Source organism: Glycine soja, chromosome 10 (genome assembly GCF_004193775.1).
Source record: "Glycine soja cultivar W05 chromosome 10, ASM419377v2, whole genome shotgun sequence".
Lineage (NCBI taxonomy): Eukaryota > Viridiplantae > Streptophyta > Magnoliopsida > Fabales > Fabaceae > Glycine > Glycine soja.
The window spans coordinates 16,238,213-16,261,791 of NC_041011.1; the positions used below are offsets into that span (position 1 = coordinate 16,238,213).

Sequence of the window (23,579 nt, forward strand, 5' to 3'; positions counted from 1 at the left end):
GGACTCAAAGAAGTTCAACAGGGCCCTGGGGTTTCCAGCTCTGGTTACGGGCCTCTGTCAGTCCTACCGGGTGCCCGTTCCCCCAACAAGGTCATGCCATCGTGACATATGTAAGTATACATATGGTTCAACTGATTTCTGATACCATCTATTGTTTGCAGGAATGGCACCCACAAAGACACCCAGTGGACCCAGAGAAGTCCAACAGGCCCCTGGGGTTTCCAGCTCTGGTTACGGGCCTCTATAGTCCTACAGGGTGCCCGTTCCCCCCGGCAAGGTCACGTCATCATAGGTAAGTATGCACATCGCTCAACTGATTTCTGATTTCATCTATTGTTTGCAGGGATCGCACCTGCAAGACACCCAGTGGACCCGAAGAAGTCCAACAGGGTCTTGGAGTTGTCAAGCTCTAATTACGGGTCTCTGTCAGTTCTACGGAGTGCCTGTAACCTCCAGCAAGGGCATCAGGCCCCCTACTAATCGAGCTTTCATCAAGAAGTACTGCGTCTCCAGGCAGGCGCAGGGCGAAACACCACAGCAGCCTGGGGATGGCCAACAGCGGGCAAGAGACGCACCGCCATCACCTCTAGAGTTCACCTCAGCTCATCCACAAAAAGGTTAGAGCGTTGTTTACGACCCATGGCCGACTAATAGGCGACCAAGTCCAAAGCCAAAGGTAAGCAAAGTACTAGGTCCATGACCGACAAGCCATCACGCGTCCAGCTCAAGACGTTAAAGAAGCGCTACTAGGAGGCAACCTAGTAACTTTTAAAGTTTTGCTTGTTATTTGATCACCTTTTGTTTCTCAAGTCATAGTAGGACACACCTAGTTGCTCATGATCCTAGGAATTTAAATAAAACAAGCACAAGCTCGGAAGGTAGTCATACCTCACAAAATATATATATATATATATATATATATATATATATATATGTATATGTATGTATGTATGTATGTATGTATGTTTAGGTAGAAAGATACCTTGGATATGCATGTATGTAGCAAAAATATCTCACAAAACATATATATGTATGTTTAGGTAGCAAGATACCTTGGACACGCATGTATATAGCAAAATACCTCATGGAAAAAAAGAGAGCAAAAAGAGAGTGAGCAAGAAAAGAATAAGAAGGAAGGAAAAAAAATAGAAAATAAGAAAAAAATAAAAAATAAAAGTTGTCTAGCTAAAAAACAACATGCTTGTGAAAAAGATAATTTCCAACTTTTCTTTGAAAGATTTTACTGATCTTAACCAGTTTCTGAAAAAAAATGTGTATACACCTGAAGAGCGAATGGTGTGAAAATTTTCCGAACGCCCAAAATGGACTCGGATGAATGCATGATTTGATAAAAGAACATATTTTGGAAACACTGGGTTGACTTATAATAGGGAAAATGAATCCTGAGCCCTAGTGTCACATGACCATAAAAACTTGATGCTTGAGTGTCCACATGGGTGCATGCATGACCAGTTTTGCATAAAATTTCCTAATCATCGTTGTTGCATGTGTATCATGGAAATAATGTAGGACATCCCCTTTATCCCCGAACCGCTGGCCAAACCCTGACATATATCATGACCAGCCGTTCTACAAGCCTTGAGCCAAAATCCCAACTTATCATAAACCTTGACCCAGGGTGAGAATGTCAATCCTTGCCCTCGGAAAACAACAAAAAAAAAAGAAGAAAAGAAAAATTCCCAATCAAAGAGTAGGAGAAAGCAAAAAAAAAAAGAGAGAAGGAAAGAAAATTCCCGATCAAGAATCGGAAGAAAACAGAAGAAACATCCAGAAAGGTCTTTGGACCAGACAATATCTGAACAATACAGAATTGTCACCAAGTAAACAAGAAAAAGGAAACCACGACCTAAAGTGGTCCTCTCCCTTTGATTGCTGACAAAATCCTGTGCGCTAGCGACTTTCTCGCCACGCACTACCAAAAACACAAAAGGAAAAGGAAAAAACACTCAAAGCCAAATTCCCCACCTAAAAACCATTATTGATCCATGATCACGCATGTAATCTTTGATTTGATAGGAAATGATTTGCAAAATCAAGTCATGACATATCTATGGTTCGGAATTAGGATAAAACACTTACCTGTGTGAGATTGATACACTTTGAGTGATTTTCTCCTATCTTTGTTGGACCCAGTGCTTCCTCTAAATGGTCATTTAGAAACGAAATGCTAACATCCAAAATCTCATTTACGGTTATGAGAAAATTTCATCAGCATGCTCTCCTTCCCCGATAGACACATTGTTTTTCATCCAAAAGCATATGTTGCTCTGATCAGTTGGAAGTTTTGTCTCTTTACTAAAGCATGTTCGCATTTTGGTGAAGAAAACACCGAGACTATTTTTAGTCTCACAGTTAGCAAGAACTACGTAGGTCTGAGTTCCTCATCACAAATTGAGGATACGTAGGAGCAAAAGACCTGCTTTTGTCAACCACCCCACTTTTTGTTACCGTGACCCAAGAGTCCGGGGGCATGCGGAGCCACATGACTGTGGGATCCCCAAATTCGTATGTTCCATCATTTATCATTTGTATGCTATCTTTTGTTTAACTGAGGGACTAACGTTTGTTTCGTTTTGATTGACTTTTGTTTTGTGCATACATGTCGTTTGAACTGTTACGTTAGTATTTACTTCTTTGTTGTCAATAGTGTTTTTTGAAATTCCGGAGTCGTGTGGAGTTTTCCATTTAGGAACGTCGTCCTAAAAATAAAATGAACCAAAATCATGATAAAAAAGGAAAGAAGTGTTGTGAATAAAATGTCTACATATATAAAGGAAAAGAAAAAATGTTTATATATATACATGTATGTAAAAGGAAAATGTGTATAGAAGGTTTTTGTGTGTATAAGTGATGCGTGGAGAGAAATTCTTGTGTGTGTGAACAACGAGTGTATATAAAGAAACTTTTGTATGAGCCATAGGTGTGCGTTGGAGAAAAATGAAAAAGATCTTTGAATGTAAATAGGGTTTGATCATGTGACGTAAAGAGAGAGAGTTCCAATGCGTATACAGAAAAAGTTTGTCATGTATAAGAGTGTAGATATACAAAGAAAAATTTCTTCATAGAGGACCATAGGTGTATAATTTTGTGAATATATAAAAATGAAACAAAAAGGAAAAAGAAAGAAAGACCGCAAAGGTCGACATGTTATAGTTAAGAAATATAAATCATTCGTAAAGAGCAAACGTATCTTCTGGAAACAAGGGACTGACGCTAAGAGTTTATTTTCCGGAATAACCAAGATAAGAATGGATGAATTCATTAAACTGATGAAAGAACATAACTTGGAAACGTTGGGTCTATTTGTGTAAATTCCCAACCGTAGTATCACAATGCCATAAACGAGATGCTTGAGTGCCCACCTGGCTGTAGCCATGACTAATTTTGCACGTTGTTTTCAAATCATCATTGTCACGCGTGCCTTATGGAATAATATGGAAGTTCGGCCCGAAATCGACACCTTGACACCCAAATTTGTTTCGCCCCAAATATAAAGATTGGGTTCCCACGATAAAAGACCCCATTGAAACACAACCTTAGACCTTTTTGAACCTTGGCCTATAAAAAAGAATCCTCATTCCTTCCCCGAAGCAAAGGACAGCAAAATCTCCTCAAGGGAGAGCGAATAGAATGCTAAAACCCGATGTCCCAAACAAAGGGATGGGGAAGGAGAAGTGAAAAGAAAGAAAAGGAATAAATGGAAAGAAAGAAAAAGAAAAAGATGAAAATAAAGAAAAGAACAATAAAAAAGAAAAGGAAGGATTCCCGATCGAAGGTCGAAGGGAAGTGAAAATGGAAAAAAGCGGAGGCAAACAGAATAATTTTGGGTCAATGAAAGAAATGGAATTTTAAATCTTCAATCCAGATAAATTCTCGGCAAGGTAAGTGACTGCCGGCAAAGGGAAACCCATTTTTGGTGTCTCTTCCTTTCAGATTGCCATTCTCGACTGGCGATATCCCACCCCACATGAACAAAGAGGAAAAGACCGAAACACCCAGCTTCCTCTCCAAAAACACTACCCTCGAGAAAATCCTATTGATCCGTGATCGTACGTTTGATCTTTGATTCGATAGGAAGTCGTGTGCAAAATAGAGTCATGGTGCAGTTATGGTTTGGGAATAGGATAAAACACTTGCATGTGTGAGTTTTATACACTATGAGTGATTTATTTTCAGCTTAGCCTGATGTTTCCCCTGCATGTTCATTTAAAAGCTAAAAGTTGACATCCTGCCCTTCATTCTCGGTTACAAGGACGATTACCCTTAGCACAAGTATATTGTTTCTCTAAGATATGGTGCTCTCACGAATGATTTATTTTTCTTTGCAAAAAGCATGTTTTCCTTTTAGGTGGAAAAACCCGGTGGACCGTTCGGTCCTGCCAACAAACTTTTTTCGGAGACCCATGAATGTCATTGCCTAGCGCTGTTCATGTGTCCTCCACCTTCGAGTCTGGAGCCCCGCAAATGTCATTGCCTAGCACTGTTCGCCAATTCTCCATTCTCCACTTTTATTCGGAGACCCATGAATGTCATTGCCTAGCGTTGTTCATGTGTCCTCCACCTTCGAGTTTGGAGCTATGCTTCATGATTGCCTAAGTGTGGACCCTCAAGTGCAATCCTCCATTCTCCCCTTTTTTTCAGAGCCCCATGAATGTCATTGCCTAGCGCTGTTCATGTGTCCTCCACCTTCGAGTTTGGAGCTATGCTTCATGATTGCCTAAGTGTGGACCCTTAAGTGCAATCCTCCATTCTCCCCTTTTTTTCGGAGCCCCATGAATGTCATTTCCTAGCGCTGTTCATGTGTCCTCCACCGTCGAGTTTGGAGCTATGCTTCATGATTGCCTAAGTGTGGACCCTCAAGTGCAATCCTTCATTCTCCCCTTTTTTTCGGAGCCCCATGAATGTCAGTGCCTAGCGTTGTTCATGTGTTCTCCACCTTCGACTTTGGAGCTATGCTTCATGATTGCCTAAGTATGGACCCATAAGTGCAATCCTCCAATCTCCCCTTTTTTTCGGAGCCCCATGAATGTCATTTCCTAGCGTTGTTCATGTGTCCTCCACCTTCGAGTTTGGAGCTATGCTTCATGATTGCCTAAGTGTGGACCCTCAAGTGCAATCCTCTATTCTCCCTTTTTTTCGGAGCCCCATGAATGTCATTGCCTAGCGCTGTTCATGTGTCCTCCACCTTCGAGTTTGGAGCTATGCTTCATGATTGCCTAAGTGTGGACCCTCAAGTGCAATCCTCCATTCTCCACTTTTTTCGGAGCCCTAGGAATGTCATTGCCTAGCGCTGTTCATGTGTCCTCCACCTTCGAGTTTGGAGCTATGCTTCATGATTGACTTGTGAGGACCCTCTAGTGCAATCCTCCATCCTCGCCTTTTATCTGGAGCCCCATGAATTGCGTTTTCGTTCATGCATCCTCCACCCAAAGAGTTTGGAGCCATACTTCATGATTGACTAGTGAGGATCCTCTAGTGCAATCCTCCGTTCTCCAGGGTTTTTCATCGTCAAGTGCGGATCCTCCTGACTGGGAAATGTGATCTTTGTTATTTTCCCGATTGATTTCTTTGCCAAACGTGTATATGTATATTATGATATTGTTGTTTTTGTTGTTGTTTGTATTTTGTTTTGTGTTGTGCAGAAAAAGAAGGAGTAGAGACGAGAGTCGTCATAGACTAGTCACGGAAAGGGCAAGACGGACGAAATCAGTGTCTTATCTTTGCTTTCCTCTTATCTCCGATAAAAGGTAAGTAAAGAGGGGCAACTGTCATACCCTAATTTCGTCCGGGGATTATTACTTGATAATATGCAACCTTTGATCGGCCGCTTTGAGATACTTGGCATCCTTTGTTTCACAATATGTGAAGTCCCGAGACATGCCGAAAATCAAAAGGAAGCAGGCTTACGCGATCCGTGAAATTCCGTAATGTGGCGGAAACCAAAAGGAGGTATTGTTACGCAATCCGTGAGTTTCCGTAACTTCTTCGAAAGCTAAAAAAGAGTAAATACATGATCCGTAAGGATCCGTAACCTTACGGAAAGAAAATAAGTATCGTTACGAAATTCGTAAAGTTTCGTAACGTTACGGAAAAAGAATCACCAAAAAAGGTAAATGGGGGTGAACTTAACAAGATAGGGGTGTAAATAACAATTCAAATCTAGGCCCTTCCAGAACATTTTGGAAGTTAGGTTGCTTAAGGAGGAAGCAACTGGGCGGCAAGCTCCTCCACGTTTTTGAAAAATGGTTTCCGAGGCTTCCGCGGCTTCCGTAAAATTTCCGAAAACCTTGGGTAAGCATATTCCACTTAACATTGGTGAAAGGGAAGAGAAAAAAGATGAAAGTTAAGTCATATATGCTTCCGTAAGGCTTCCGTAACTTTTCCGTAAATTACGAAAGAAGGTGGGGTGAACTTATCAAGATAGGGGTGTAAATAGAAATTCGAGTCTAGGCCCTTCTAGACCATTTTGGAAGTTGGATTGCTTAAGGAGGAAGCAATTGGGCGGCAAGCTCCTCCACGTTTTTGAAAAATGGTTTCCGGGGCTTCCGGGGCTTCCGCGACTTCCGTAATACTTCCGTAAAATTTCCGAAAACCTTGGGTAAGCATATTCCCCTTAACATTGGTGAAAGGGAAGAGAAAAAAGATGAAAATCAAATTCGAAAACACTTCCGTAAGGCTTCCGTAACTTTTCCGTAAAATACGAAAAGGGGGGTGAACTTAGTAATTCGGGTGCGCTTAGAAATCTTCTTCATTAAGTCTCCGGGCGGCAAGCACCTCCCTTTTTTTCTATAAATAGGGGAGGGGGGAGCTGTTTCAAAATGTTCAAGACCCCCTTTGGCTATGCATTTCGGCTATTTTGGGCAAAAAATAGATTTTCGTGAAGAAAAATCGAGTTGAAGTACTTCCATAACGCTTACGTAAGCGATTATGTGGAAATTCTTCATCGTTCTTCATCGTTCTTCACTGTTCTTCATCCGTTCTTCGTTTGTTCTTCATTCTTCAATGGGTAATTTTTCGAATCCGAGACTTTCAATTCATTTCTTGTTTTGTGTACTTTCACTTTAATTTCGTTTACTTTCAGTTTTCTTTTCTTCCGTTTTTAACGTGCTTTAACCGTTTATTTAAGCCGTTTTCTCGCCTAATAAATGATAAAATAAATTTCAACCGATCATTTGTGTTGTAATCTCGTTTAATCACTGTTACAACAAAATCTAACCGATCGTTCACGTTGTAACCACGATTAAACCAAAAAGAGGTAAAATAATAATATAATAATCAAAAATATCTTTTAATAAAATAAAGCGAAAAATCAATCAGACGTTTTCTCTTTGGGATTTCTCATTCTTAATTGAATTGACTAATAACTAAAGTGAAACTAAGGCTAAAATCAACTCGCCTAGTCAAGCTCGTCCACAAAAAATAGGGTTTTGAAAGTTTATCTTTTCAGTTTCTTACCAAGTAAAATGGATCATTTTTAAGGTTCAACGCCTTAAAATGATCACCTTTCAAGTAAAAAGAATCACTTGATTCACGCATAAGAAAGAACTACGTAGGTCTGATTTCCTCTTCGATGGAGGGTACGTAGGAGCAAGAGCCCGCTTTTGTCGACCTCAAAAAAATAAAAAGAAATAAAAGTTAAGATAACACAATTTCCACAATTCTGAAAAATAGGCTGTTGTCCTTTGAGACAAACGTAAGAGGTGCTAATACCTTCCTTAAACGTAAATACAACTCCCGAACTTAGAATTTTCATTTCGATCGGTTTCCTTCGGTTTTTCTGACGTTTTCCATAAATAAACGTTGGTGGCGACTCCGCGCATCTTTCCTCCTTTGGAAAGCGCACCCGTGAGCCTCGCCTTCGCTCGCCCGCAAAAGGGCACATTGCGACAGGTTGGAAAATGGAAATTTTGTCCTTGCAATGCATTGCTCTATGACTACTTAATACTATATTGAAAAAGGTCCGTCTCATACATGTTACCAGGATAGTATAGATTTAAGGGTGTCATGACAATTGTGCTGGTGTTGAAGGATTTTGTATGACTGAACTAAATAAAAGCCTAGAAGCTTGAAATATGCTGCTAATAAGTATTGGAAGAAGATGAGTGTTGGATTTGACTACAAATGACTGGGGAAAAATGGACTGCAATTTTCATGTGAAGACAGGAGACGGAAGAATGCTTTAACAGGAGCCCACATCAGTGTTTTAGCCTAAAGCTTGTTACCTCTCCTGTCTTTGACACTGACAATGACCTTTAATTTTGTAGTTTCAAATTGCCTTAGTAGGATCCAGTGCGCCTTTTAATTGGATACACATTGGCTAGTAGTGTTTAAAAGATGAAAACAATTTATTTTGTTGCAATGCCATAGTTGCAAGTTTTTTGTTCATCATGCTTTGCCTGAGAGTAGCCTATTCTGATGTTGCTACTCTGTTGGTGCTGGTGAGCCACTTGATTGGATCCCACCTTCCTCTGCACCTAGACTGACCACTGCTTTGACAACATTGGATTAGAGGAGTCTTACCAAATTAATAGGAGCTTTGTTTTTACCCTCTTTGTCTCGTGTTCTTTTGCTACTTTCTTGCTTTCCATTTTTTTATGATTAACTGATGCTTGTACTTACAAATTTTGTACTCATAAGGTTTTACACTTCTTGCTTGCCTCCAGGAATACCCAGCTGGGACTTACAAAAATGTTACTGGATCTGATAAATCACTTTGTCACAGTTGTCCTGTCAATGAGCTTCCTCACCGTGCTGCTTATATTTCAGTCTGAGGTAGATTTTATAAGTTTAATGGATGATTACGTAAACAGGCATGCAAGAGACTTTTTTCTCATTCAAGTATTATTATATTGTGGATGCTATTTGTAAATCTAGCATTCATTTACTTTATTTATTCTTGGGGGTATATGGTATAATGTGGCCCCATTCTTGCTTCATAGTATTTTCTAAAAGATACCCATCTTATTTTAATATCTGGAACATCAATGCATAATTTGCTATCTTGTTTCTTTTATGCAGGTGGTATTACTGAAACCCCTTGTCCCTACCAATGTGTTTTGGACAGATATCATATGCCTGATTATTACACAGCCCTTGAAGAGTTAATTTACAGGTTTGGTGGGCCTTGGCTATTTGGTCTTTTTCTTATGGGTCTCTTGATCTTGTTGGCACTGGTGCTTAGTGTTGCAAGAATGAAATTTGTTGGGGTTGATGAATTACCAGGCCCAGCACCCACCCAACATGGTTCTCAAATAGACCACTCCTTCCTTTTCCTAGGTGTTGGAAACAAACAGAGTTGAGGAGTCCTAGAGTCATGTTCACAGAATGTACTTTATGGGACCTAATACTTTCAGTGAGCCTTGGCATCTGCCACATACACCTTCAGAGAAAATAAAGGATGTTGTGTAAGAAAGACATTTTTCTGTTTGATCATTATAAATTCCATGGTTTAAATTTGATGATGTCAATTTTTTTATTTGTTAATTATATTTTCTTGGTTATGATTTTGTGATGGATATCTTCGAACATTTTCCTGTTTTAGGCCTTCCTTGGTAGCAGAGACCAACTTCTTTCCCTCAAATTCCTTAAGTTGACCAACAACATACTCATCAATAGCATCAACCAAGTAGAGAACCTCGTACCCCTTCTTCTTAAGCTTTTCAAGGAAGGGGGAATTCTCGACAGCTTTCTTGCTTTCACCAGTAATGTAGTAGATGTCATTCTGTCCTTCCTTCATCCTGGTAACATAGTCCTTGAGGCTGGTCATCTCATCACCACTTAGTGGAGTCATACCTGAGCAATTCAGCTAGCTTTGTCTTGTTCTGAGAATCCTCATGAATACCAAGTTTCAGGTTCTTAGAGAATCCTTCATAAAACTTGTTATAGTCTTCCTTGTTCCAATGAAATTTCAAAGAACATCTCAATGCCCTTCTTGACCAAGTTCATCCTGATGACTTTCAGGATCTTGTTTTGCTGCAACATTTCTCTAGAAATGTTCAGAGGAAGATCCTCATAACAAAGGATACCCTTAACAAAGCTAAGATATTCAGGCATCAACTCCTCACAGTTGTCCATGATGAAGACACGGCGAACATACAATTTGATGTTAGGCTTCTTCCTAGTGTCAAAGAGATCAAAAGGTGCCCTCTTGGGGATAAAGAGGACAGCCTTAAACTCCAGCTGACCCTCAACAGAAAAGTGCTTAACAGCCAAATGCTCTTCCAAATCATTGGTAAGACTCTTGTAGAAAGCAGCATATTCTTCTTTTGTAATCTCTTCAGGTTTCCTCATCCAAATAGGCTTCTAGTTGTTCACCAATGACCACTCGTGAGATACCTCGTTAATGGTCTTCTTTTTCTTCTCATCCTTCTCCTTATCTTCATCCACATCTTCAACTTTATGCTCCTCATCCTTGTTCTCTTCCTCATCCTTATCATCAGAAATCTCATTTTCAGTAGTCTTCTCAATCCAGAGAGAAATTGGATAGCTAATGAATTCATAATGCTTCTTTGTTGACGCTGCAATCTTGAAGGATCAATCTTCCTTTGGCGTCAGATTATGTTTGTGAGACCAAAATGGTGTGCTTATTAGAGCAAGATCTGAGTTACACCCAGGTATGCCTCAACCACATGAAGATGAAGCATTTGCATTTCATCAAACTCTAATTTGGATACAACAACAACTCCAACTTCAAAACGTGGTCTTCAAGAGCTACAACTATAAGTTCATCCAACATACTCTTAATGCAACAAAGAAAGGTTGAAATAAATTCCATGTTATTCTAGCCAGATGTATGGCTCTTTTAAATTCATCCAAAAACTCTTGTTAGTTTAGTCAAGAGGCAAGCCAACATTGTTGCCCACAAGCTTGCTGTATGCTAGCTATCATGATTTCATTTGTATTCCTCAAAATGTATTCTTTGATATCCTTAATAAAATGACATGAATTTGTTTCCTTAAAAAAATATCTATAGCGCCATGTAACTAATATGAAAGTCACAAGAGGTGAAGAATAGTAAAGAGAAGGTTAAAAAGTGGTTGTTGAAACTGAGGTTTTTCATTTACTTTTCTAATGGCCAAAGTTGGGATGTAAAAGTTTTGATTTTTCGCTTTCGATCCAACCTCCTGTTTGCACCATAATTGTTGAACATAATGATAACAATGCCCAACCAAAAGAATCAGTGCGTGTGTGTGTTGGAGAAACAATTGAAACAACTTATCCCACACCAAACCAAAGGTGTTGTCCATTTGATCACATAGTCATGCGCCACTATATTCCCTTCCTTTTTATTCTTGTGATCTTCTCTTTCATGCACTCTCACTGATGGGTATGAACATTTCTATATGTGTCAAATAATAAGCGATAATATTATCTAATGCATAGCGACGAGAGCAAGGCTTTCCTCCATATCAGTACCCATATATACCTTTATAAGATTGCCACCAGTTCTGCCTCTGGTTTTAGATTTATTTTATTATGGATTGAAAGTTTTCTGATCTTGAGGCCTTGCCACTAACAGATTTTTAAAACATTGCATTTTCCCTTCGCACTTTATACATCCATTTTTTACATTGCACTAACCCAAAAATTATGGTTTTCTTTATTAGTTCTTAGTTACAGTAATGATGAAATACGAATTTCCTTTCATATAGGTGAAGGCCTGGCTTGCTGACAAGGATGCTGAAGCATTGAGATGCCAGAAGTTGCTGGTGAAGGAAGAGGAAGCTGCTCTAAAAAGGTACATTTAGTGCTATGACTAGTTTGTCCTTCAACCTATCCTTTTGTGGTACCTTTTCCCAATCTTTCCCTTTTTTCTAGTGCCTTTATTGATAAGGTCTTGTCGATCTGCGTCTGCCTTGAGTGATTCTTGATTTTCATTTGAATTTTTAGGTTCTTGAGGAATGACAAATATTTCAAGGGTTTGTTGGGTTGAGTTTCATATATACAAAAATATTGTCTAATCTTCAATTTATTTGTGTCTCTAAAAGTTTGTCTTCTTTAGTTTTGGGTGCTTGATTTTTCATTGTCCCTCCTTTACAGGGCAGTCACCATGATTGGACGAAATTTAGGATTAAAAGTGGAGCCCGAGCATAACAATTTTTAATTCTTTTAATAGAAGAATTGAGGAAATTTATATATTCATTGAATCAATGCAGCTGAAAAAGCACAAGCAAAAAATCTAACTTGGTTTCATAGGCTCTTGCGGTCATGAGAGAAACAAATTCCAAATTGATTAACTGGGATCAGTTTCTAAGAAAGATAGGGGTGTTATGATCAAGCAGCATAACTCATGCATAGTTTTAGCAAAATTTGACTAGTCCAACTGCACAGACAAAACATCATAATGCAATAGTTTTCACTTTGTTTACCCACTGTCTAGGTTGCTGTCATTATTAATATTTCTAGAGACTAGAATAGACTTACATTGACTTACACAGACAGAACATTATATGTTTGTCAATAATTCACTTTCTTCCTTATTAGTGTTTTTATTCTTATATATTTTTTCTGTTTTAGTTTTAACCCGATTATCAAGTAACATAATTGATGGCAAAATAATTAGGTTGAACCTAGTAATTTGTTCCAATACGTAGATTCTGGAGCATAGATTATCTATTCATGGCATGTGTAATGGAGCACACAACATGTCTTATGTCACTAATGCACCTATCTGGTTAGCGTATATATCCTGACACATTTTCTTTATGATTCTGGATTCAGATTTTTTTTCCTGGGTCATGTTGATATAGCTTTTTAATAATTATGTGCTTGTTTAGAATATAGCTTTGTGTCCCTGCAGATCATTCCAGGCTTACACTTGCACTTATGTTTTCTTAATTGCTTTTCTAGGATTAGGATACTTTTAATTTTGAGCAACCACACAATCGAGTTATACATATGACTAGCTGTAATAATTTTATTTTCAATAGCAAATTTGCAGGTGTAATAATTACGATACATATAATTATGCATAATGATTTCAGTTATATCGCATAATTTTTTTTTAGTATATTAATTTCATTGCAAAATTTTGACCGGAGTAGTATAATTTCATTGTTGAATTAAGTCTCATATGAGACATTAAGTATAATTATATTTGCACATATAATTACTGCCATTATTGAAAAGAAAGCACAAAAAAAAATTAATAATTCTACATCGGTTGATCACAAAAACGATGTAGAAAGTACCCATTCAACATCGGTTATTAACAAAAACCGATGTAGAATGGTATAGTATACTACATTGTTTTCAGAATTGTTGTATAATGGATTTCAACATCGGTTTTCATAACCGATGTTAAAATTTATACTTTTAATGATGGTAGTTTCAACATCGGTTCATAAACGATGTTGAAAGTTCATAAAAATCGATGTTAAAAAATTATTTTTAGTAGTGATATGATGATCCTTCTATATCCACGAGTCTTGTAACTTTAGAAAGATCTTCTTCATATGTCTGATAGAAATATTTTGGCATCTGAACAACATCCTAATGAAAAAAAGAAGAAAAAAAATAATGAGTTTTGAGTTGCTTTAAAAAAATTCTTCATAAAATTGATGGAGTAAATTATGTGTATATGCTTGGACAAACTTGTATATTAACAAATAAATGAATGGCAGTGTTAAAATTAAAAAGTATTTGAAGATAATTACACTCTCATGGCTAATGAGAATGTAAAAACAGTCAAATGCTTTTTCTTTTACCAAATGAAGTCCCTAGTTTTATCTGCAAATTTTAAAGTTCACTATTTGTTAGCCACATGTTAACAAAATTTAAACCCCCAGATTTATTTGTTAGGATTGAACTTGTTAATATGAATCTTTTTCTCACATTAACAGGAGGCACATTTTTTGATCCATTTCCTCCTTGGTGTAACATAGTCATTGTAAGTAGAAAACCTGACTAAAGGAAGGAAGAAAAGAGAAGACAAACAATTTAGCGAGTTCCTAAAATATGAGGTCGTTTAATTCTATTCTATTAACTAAATAATAACAAAAAAGATGTTAACTAATAATATGAAGAACTAAATAGGCTTAAAAATGTTGATCCTTGTATTAATGATGTTGTCTACTGTTATTCTTATTTGAAAAAAATTGAAGAGCCATATTTTGTATTTCCATGATGATAAGAACTAATCTAATGCAATTTAAGTAATTAATGCATTTGTTGATTAAGTTTTAGGCGAGAAAAGATTGCTTGCAGAATTTCTTTCTTTTATATTTATTAAGATTTATGAAGTGCTATGCCGATGAGATGTTTAGCTATGAAGTGTTTACATACATTTTATTTCATCACGGATGAAGTTTTATCCAAAGAAAGTGACAATGATATTTAATTAACTCCATGGTTTTAGTGAAGAGCAAATGATAAAGCTAAAGAAAATTTAGCCTGTCTCAAAAGAAAGGGAATACGAAATTAAACGAGCAATTTGATGGCATTTGGTGTATTGCTTAAAGGAAAATAATGACTTTTTGTACTTTGTCCAACTATCTGAAATTTGTTGTAGGTTGTTAAATTAATCCATGAAGTTGCTCAAATCATGAACGGTATGTCTTTGTGATTGTGATAAACTAGGTGAATGCATCACACTTTTATAAAATGGATTTATAGAATGAAAAGTGACTGACAAAGTTGTTATTCCTGCAGTGAACAATTGTTTATAGAATTGACTACAAAATTCAGAATGTTTCTACATCCACTGGAAAAGGTTTGATTTTCTTGCATGGTCTTGCTTACTTGCATAGAGATTTTACTTAGTCTTTATGATTGTAAATTGGAGCACCTTTTTTTTTTTGGAATTTTTTAGCTACTGTTAGCCCATTACCATTATATTAAACATGTACTTCTGAATCATTCATAGCCTTTTCTTTTCATGCAACTAGGTAACAAAGTGTGCCTGTAAAATATAGTATTTTTTTCTCTCCTGAGTTATGGATCCCTACGCAACAAAATCCAACTTGGGGTTCCTACCATTATTGATATTGATTTGGGCAATCAGAGCATCTTTAGATGAAAAATATATTTGATAAGTTAAAAGTTTGATGGTCATGTATAGATAATGTATAACACTTTAAAGAAGTCAAGGAAGCTATTTGGGAGTATGGAAATGATAAGAGTCCTTAGATTTACTTTTATCTTCACAAATGAGTTTTAGGAGTTGATGAAAGTGCATATGTTGAGATTTGTGATGATTTCCATAGAAATGGTGTTCTTCCTAGTGGTATCAATTCATCCTTCATCTTCCTTAGAGCAAAATGTGATAACTCACAACTTTTAGGTGATTTTAGACCTATATCTCTAGTGGGGTGCCTGAATAAAATATTAGCTAAGGTGTTAGCTAAGAGGTTAAAAAAGGTCTTGGAAGTTGTAATTGACCAAAGGCAAAGTGCTTTCCTTGGAGGAAGACAACTTTTACATAGTGTGTTGGTGGCAAATAAGGTGGTGGATGATGCAAAGAGAAGAAAGAAAAATGTCTTATATTCAAAGTTGATTTTGAAAAGGCATATGATTCGATATCTTGGGATTTCCTTTTATATATTTTAAAAATATTGAGTTTTCATGGCAAATGGATAAAGTGGATAAGAGGATGTCTTGAGTCCTCTTGGGTTTCAGTGCTAGTAAATGGAAGTCCAACCCAAAAATTTAAGTGTACCAAGGGATTACGTCAAGGTGACCCCTTGACACCTTTTCTTTTCTTGATAGTAGCGGAAGGGTTGAATGGAATGATGAGGGAAGCAAAAAGAGAAATTTGATATGATGGCTACTTGGTGGGAAAGAATAATTATGAGGTTAGTATGTTGCAATATACCGATGGCACAATTTTTGTTGGGGAAGTAAATGTGAAAAATATCTTTACCATAAAAGCTATTCTTAGATTATTTGAAGTAATTTTTGGATTAAGGATGAACTTTCACAAGAGTAGTTTTGGAACTATTGGTGTGGAACTTGGAGAGATAGAGAGATATGCTAATTTGCTAAATTGTAGAATTCTCTCTATTCCTCTCTTTACTTAGGATTGCCTATTGGGGCTAATCCTAGAAAGTGGAAATTTGGTAACCCGTTATTCATAAGTTTGAGAAAAGATTGGCACTATGAAAACACATACATATTTTTTTTGGAGGAAGGGTGTGTTTAATAAATTCCTTCCTTTCATCATTACCCCTTTTCTTTCAATCTTTTTACAAGATTCTGAAAGAAGTTTGCTCCAAACTTGTGGGAATCCATAGGAGGTTTTTATTTGTGGGGGGGGGGGGGGGGGGGGGCACCCAAAAATTGCTTGGGTCAAGTGATATTTGTAAATCAAAGAAGTTGGAAGGTTTAGAAGTGAATGATATTTTGGTGTTTAATGAGGCAATGTGGGGAAAATGAAGGTGAAATCTTTTTCAAAACCAAAGAGGTGTTTGGAGTGAAGTGCTTGTGTCAAAGTATGATGGGTGGCGTGGTTTAATTTGTTGAGGGGTGAAAACTCTTTGGAGAGTTTGTGGTGGAGACATGTCAAGAAAGTATGTGGGGGAAGTAGGAATGGGTGATAAAACTAGATTTTGGATTGATGCTTGGGTAAAGGGGAATTGTTTGGCAAATTTTTTTCTAAGACTTTTCCTTATTTTGGAACAAAAAGAGAATTTGGTTGGGGGAGATGGGGTGTGGAAGGAGGATAGTTGGTCTTGGGAGTTTAAGTAGAGGAGGGAAATGTTCGAATGGGAGAGGAAGTTGACTTTACGACTAACAAATTTGTTACAAAATGTGCAGGTGCATAGAGCCAACTTGGATGTTTGGATTTGGTTGGATAGCCCCTTGGGTGTCTATTCTACAAATTCTGCATATATATCTCGTTTTTGTGAGGAAGGACAAGAGGAACTCAATACCTTTTTATTGGAGGTGTGGAAACTATAGATCCCTAAGAAAGTGGCGTTATTCTTAATTTGGAGAGCAATGAGGGATGGACTCCCTACCAAAGATAATTTGAGAAAGCGTGGAATCATTTTGGAAGAATCCGAAGCGGTATGTCCTTTTTGCCATCAACATGTGAGGTGATTCATAAACTGTGGATGGAATGCTATCGGTGGATCTCGTTAGACTTTGCTGTTGTTATACCGGGTTCAATTCAAAGTAATTTTTTATTGAATTCGGGTGTAGGAAGGTCGATTGAGGAGACTCACACTTAGAGAGTTATATGGAGTGCGGTTATTTTTACCATTTGGAAGAAGAGAAATAACATTGTCTTCAATATGAATTCTGCATAAAATGTCTCTGATACAGGATTTTATATTTTTGGTTTGGTCTTGGTTATGTTCGTTGACTCCAAATTTTAAGTTTTCATTTGTTCAATGGAGCAGTAATATTTCAGCATGTCTCATAAGATTATAAGAAATCTTGATGCAAGATTAGATAGGGAAGCAGAACCTGTAACGCTTGGGTGAAGTGCAGCATATGGTCATAATTTCATAGTTTCAGATATGAAGGCAAATTACAAATCATAAACGAATGACTAGGGGGGTTGTTCATGGCAGTTGCGGGGTGGGAGAAAGCATTTAGCCTTTCAAATCTTTTTTGATCCTGCTGGGTAGTGGTGGGTAGCTTAGGGGTTAGTAGGTATTTATATTCTTACCGGATATTAATACATCTTAACCCTGTTGCTATTGTTTGGAAATTGTTGTATACTTTTTATTAGGTACTTCTGGCAACAAATTATTGAAATATGTTTTGCTGATTTAATTTTTTTTATATTGTTATTTAATTATAATTTGTTATTAATATAATTTTTAAAGTAATTATTATTAAAATTAATAAATTTATCATATGTACTGTGATTAAATGATGATGTAAAATTTTTATATTTTTATATTTTTATAATTTTATGTATATGTATAATCCTTTTTCTCACCACTTCAACATATCAACCATTTAAGTACAGAGATTTTTCCTATGAGCACTATTCACTTTTCCTAAAATTTTCCACAGCAAATAAACGTAAGATAATTAGTGGGGCAATATTGTAAAAGAACTTAGAATCATTTGAGAAGTTTACCTATAATTTAACTCAGTTTTGCGTCGTAAAAATTGGGATCAACGCTGGACTTGTATATGGACAATTCTCAATTGGTGTCAGACAAATAATTCTAGAACTGCAAACCGGAAAAGCATAACTTGACCATTCGGGTGGCTATGTCACATTCAGGCAAATTGCCTAAAAGACCCCTTTTATAAACTTATTCTTGAAATAGGGTCTTTTTAGAACTAATTCTGGCATGGTGCTCTTTTTAACGTAAGTTGCATGCATAAACCATGCAAATCGCCATTGGCAATGACGAGTTCGTTGCGGATTGGACATGTGGAACGCAAACCGCCAACGGTGTTGGCGACTTCCCTGAACGTGGCATCTCGCCACTTCCATTGGCGACACAGCTAGTGGTTCTGAAACCGCTAGTTTGACTGGCGAGTTTCTGAAACCGCAAGGCTACGGTGCAGGAGCAGGAGCTCCAGTGGTAGGGGTGCAGTGCAGAGCGGCAAGTTTGACTTCTTGGGCTTTGGTTATCGCCATTATTGCTGGCGATTTAAGCTCCAGTGGTGGATTATAAAATCCACTTCAACGAAGGCGCTGGAGTAAATTGGTACTTGGTAAAAAAGTGAGCTTTGAGTTTTGACGGAGAAAACTTTGTGGCGAGAAGGAGAGGCTTCATTTTTTTTTGCTTCGTGTTCTTCCAAATTTCTGAAAATAGTAAGTTATTTATTTAATATTTTGTGTCTTTTATTTATTTAGATGTTTCTGTTAAATTAATTTTGTATAGTTTAGTTTTAGTTCTTATATATAATGAAATAGTTTTAGATACTGTAACTTATTAATTTTGTATATTTTAGTTTTAGTTCTTATTAATTAGTTTTAGTTATTGTATAGTTTAGGTTTAGTTTAAATTTTATATATTACGTTAATTTTAGTTATTGTAAGTTCTTAGTATGTTAATTAGTTTGAATGTTAATATTAATTAGTTTTAGTTATTATATTTAGTTTAAATTTTATATATTACATTAGTTTTAGTTATTGTAAGTTATTAGTATGTTAATATTATTTAGTTTAAATGTTAATATTAATTAGTTTTAGTTATTGTATAGTTTAGGTTTAGTTTAAATTTTATATATTACGTTAGAACGTTATTATGGGTATGGTATTTATTTTTAGTTAGAATGTTTGTATGGTATTTATTTAGTTTGTATGGTATTATTAATGTTATATATATTGCTTAAATTTTTGTTTCCATAATAATTTTTGGATTTATTATAATTTATTTGTATAATATATGTTATTTAATTTAAATTTTATTAATTAGAAAAAAATTGGTCATTTATTTAAATTTATGTATGTATTTTAATTTTTAATTTTGTTATTTGTAGAGTATTTTAGTTAGTATTTTAAGTTTTGCATGTATTTTAATTTATTTGGATATTATATTTAAATTTTATATATTACGTTAGTTTTAGTTATTGTAAGTTATTAGTATATTAATTAGTTAGATTGTTAAAATTATTTAGTTTGAATGTTAATATTAATTAGTTTTAGTTATTGTATAGTTTAGGTTTAGTTTAAATTTTATATATTACGTTAGAACGTTAGTATAGGTATGGTACTTATTTTTAGTTAGAATGTTTGTATGGTATTTATTTAGTTTGTATGGTATTGTTGATGTTATATATATTGCTTAAATTTATGTTTCCATAGTAATTTTTGGATTTATTATAATTTATTTGTATAATATATGTTATTTAATTTAAATTTTATTAATTGGAAAAAAAATTTGGTCATTTATTTAAATTTATGTATGTATTTTAATTTTTAATTTTGTTATTTGTAGAGTATTTTAGTTAGTATTTAAAGTTTTGCATGTATTTTAATTTATTTGGATAGTATATTTAAATTTTATTATTTGTATCATATATTTTGTTGTTCAAATTGATGTATATTGTTATTTATTTAGATTTTAATTATTTGGTATGTATATTTAATTAATTTGTTGTAAGTGTACTAAATTTTTTAATGTTAAATTTTTGTTGTCAATTTTTTGTATTAGATTTTATTTTACAGTATCAATGACATATTCGTCGTCATGTTCATCAAGTATACAAATTTAAGTCGGGTCCAATAGATGGAGATGTTTTATGGATGCAACCTAAGCATGTTTCAGAACATGTTTTGTTTGGAATGGAGAACCAGACAGAAAATTACACATCAGACGAGTTGTCCCCATTTATCAAGGACAAGAAGAAATACCAGAGGAAATTATTCCTCTGCTTTGCCAATCTGGTTTTTATTGGATAATGAAGATGGGCTACCTAAAAATAAATGCGTCATTAATTACTGTCTTGATTGAAAGATGGAGGCCCGAAACACATACGTTTCACATGAGATGCGGAGAGTGTACGATTACTCTTCAAGATGTCTCTGTATTATTAGGTCTGCATGTTGATGGGCACCATTAATTGGTCAAACTAATCTTGATTGGGCTGAATTATGTGAAGAATTGTTGGGAGTCAGACCACAGGAAGGTGAACTTCAAGGCAGTGTGGTTAAATTAAGTTGAGTAGCTTACCATTTTTCACAAATAAATAACCATGATGGTAACGTAGAACAACTACAAAGGTTTGCCCGTGCATGGATCCTTAGATTCATAAGAGGTGTCCTTTTTGTTGACAAAATCAGCAGCAAAGTTTCCCTAAGGTACCTGCAATTTTTAGGTGACTTTGAATAGTGCAGCACGTATACATAAGGACCTACCGTGCTTCTTTTTTATATAAAAAGATGTACAGCACCACCGATTACAAAATTAAATCGATCGGAGGTATGTGCATCTTAATCTAAATATGGGCATGGGAACGATGCACGACTTTGGCTCCAAAGAGGAATCCTCCCGTAATAGAAAATAAACCACTCGGACACAGGTTAGTTGTTTAAAAAATAAGATTTCATTTGAAAATAATTAATAATGTAATGCGTCGTCACTGATGATTTCATTTTTAGGTGGCTGCGACGTGGAAATCAGCATATTGGCAATGATGATATGCTAGTTTTTCGTCGCAAATTGGATATCATGAAACGACATGAGGTAAGAAGATCGTAATGTATTCGTTAAATAATAAATAAAATGTCATGCTTAAGTGAAAATTAAAAAGTGTGTTATTGTATGTAGTTTATGTGGGAGCCTTACACAACAACTGTTATGTCAGCGTTGCCTCCAATTTATTTGGTTGGTAGTGTAGCGTGGTGCGCGGTGGTGCCACTCATTTGTTTCCATGTTGTTGAGTGGCACCAACCCGATAGAGTGTTGCGACAATTTGGTATGCAACAACCTATTTCCGAGTGTCCTTCGCAACCACTGAATATCCATGGCCTAACGCTAAAAGGCAAACAAGATGAAAATTGGTTCCAGCTGTTGGCCCCAATGATCAGTCAATGGAACAATCGAGCTGAGTTTAGGGTCGACATTTATCCTCGACAGAAGGGCCTATTGAGTTTTAACTCCGACTACATGGTCTGGTATAGGAGAAAAACGAAGATGTTCGTCGACCCAAAGAATGCAAACACAACTACATTGGTATTTATTTCTTTTTGAATATTTAACTTCAAATTATTTTTTAAAGCATCGGCATTAATTTCCTGACCCTAATAATTGCAGGCTGAAGTTGCGAAGACATTACAGTATATGGTGTCACCACAAGGGAGGAACACATGGACAGTTGATGATCTCGTGCCTTATGTGGAGAAGATAACGATTTTATCCGAAGAGCAAGAGAGAATCTCTGAGCCTGTGGCACATGGTCCAACATCAGAGCGTCGATTTCCACCACAAGAGTTTCACATGCTTTAGTCAAGTGTTGAAACTCGAGGTTTTGGCAGACAAAGGGAGGTTGTTGAAGCGGAAGAATTTTCCCAACAAATGGAGCAACGTGGCCATAGAATGTATTACACGCCACCAACATTTTCTCAATATCCTTCACAGATGTATCAATATCATTTCCAAGGTCATGACACTGATATGTCTGCAAGCGAACATTCGTTTGGTGGTGTTGTGGAAACACACCCTCATTTTTCATGGCCGACTATGACCCATTCACAACAACATGATCCCCCAATGGCAACACCTAACGCCCCATTGGCTTCGCAATGGAATGTACTCGGAGCAATACCTGATATGGGTGACTTATTAGGTGTTGATTTGCGTCACGAGTTTTCTGTTGAGGCTGAGCAAGTAGAAGCGGGGAGACAGCGCGGCAGAAGAAATCATGATTGTCAAGCCCGAAGATGGGATCGACCATGTGGCACATCCTCATGGCATCACGGACACCATAATGAATGATTTTGATGTCTCTGTTTAAATTTGTTGTTGTATGTTTGTAATTTGAATTTGACACTTAATTTATCGTATCTCATTTATTAAGCCTTACTAATGGATACAGTTTATGTCGCGCATCAAACTAGAATAATAAATAAAGTTTAAAAAAAAACTAAAGTAGACAAACGAAAATAAGTAATGGTACTAACTAACGATGAACACCAATTTCAACTTCTAAATGTAATTTTATTTCATTACATGCATCAGTCTGAACTTTTTCCACTTACCTATTTGCTTCAATTATAAGGTTCATCATCAGAAACTGCATAGATTTCAAGGGTTAGCGTTTACGATTTATGGCTTACGCCTAAGGTTTAGGGTTTGGGGTTTAGTGTTTAGGGTTTAGGGTTTATGGTTTAGTGTAAGGGTTTATGATCTAGGGTTTAGGGGTTTAGGGTTTATGGTTTGGGGTTTGTGGTTTAGGGTTTATGGTTTGAGGTTTAGGGTTTAGGGTTTAGGGTTTAGGGTAAGGGTTTATGATCTAGGGTTTAGGGGTTTAGGGTTTAGGGGTTAGTGTTTAAGGTTTAGGAGTTAGTGTAAGGGTTTAGGATTTAGGGTTTATGGTTTAAGGTTTAGGGTTTATGGTTTAGGTTTATGATCTAGGGTTTAGGAGTTTAGGGTTTAAGGTTTAGGGGTTAGTGTAAGGGTTTGGTATTAAGGGTTTAGGGTTTAGGGTTTTAGGATTTAGGGTTTAGGGTTAGGGCTTAGGATTTAGGGTTTAGTGTTTTTTGCGTAGGGCTTAGGGTTAAACTACAGAAGTCATGAATAGACTGCTACATTCCAAAATAAGTAATGTTAAAGGAATAACGAAACTACACAAACCAAAATATGTAATGTTTCTAACTAACGATTTCATTGAAGACCACAAAGTAAATACATTCAAGACAACTTAAACCAATACAAGTCAGTCGTGTAGCATACATAAATCAATTAAATGAACAACTCCCACAGTCAAATTGCATTGGACATCGATGCCTGTTGTGCCCTTCTGCTCCACATTTACTACATTTTTGTCGGTGCTCAGATGGTTCGAGCCAATCCATCTCATTCCTTATCCTTGTTGATTTTGGCCGACCTTTCACACGAATTGTAGTTGGGTTAGGGATAAGTGTCCATGTGTCATCAGAAGGAGGAATAGCCGCTTCATTCCCAAGAGGCCACCATTGTGCGTAG

The 23,579-nt window shown here is 36.3% G+C and overlaps 2 pseudogenes; one reads left to right on the plus strand and one right to left on the minus strand.

Annotated features, from left to right (window-relative positions):
* LOC114371468 overlaps positions 1-9,429 on the plus strand; it is a 33,237-nt pseudogene extending 23,808 nt beyond the window's left edge.
* A 64-nt stretch (positions 9,430-9,493) lies between these two features.
* Positions 9,494-22,329, minus strand: LOC114371470 (annotated as a pseudogene).
* Positions 22,330-23,579: the final 1,250 nt, after the last annotated feature.